The sequence below is a fragment of the Pundamilia nyererei genome, unplaced genomic scaffold (genome assembly GCF_000239375.1).
Source record: "Pundamilia nyererei isolate P.nyererei 1_Seehausen unplaced genomic scaffold, PunNye1.0 scaffold00253, whole genome shotgun sequence".
NCBI classification, from domain to species: domain Eukaryota; kingdom Metazoa; phylum Chordata; class Actinopteri; order Cichliformes; family Cichlidae; genus Pundamilia; species Pundamilia nyererei.
In genome coordinates, this window is record NW_005187654.1 from 616,634 (window position 1) to 616,834 (window position 201).

The following is a 201-nucleotide window of genomic DNA, read 5'->3' on the forward strand; positions in this document are numbered from 1 at the left end:
TAGTCGTGCACGTTGACTTGGACTTGGCTACAAAAGATTTGCAAACAGCATCAGTGACTGATGATCATACATCTTATGACTTAACAGCTGAAGTCTAAATAACCCCCCATCGCTGCCATAATGCTGCGTCATGATGCGATGAGTCCTGTGAACACCAGAGGGCAGTCAAAGACCTGAAGGAGGGACCCTCCGCCTCTGCAA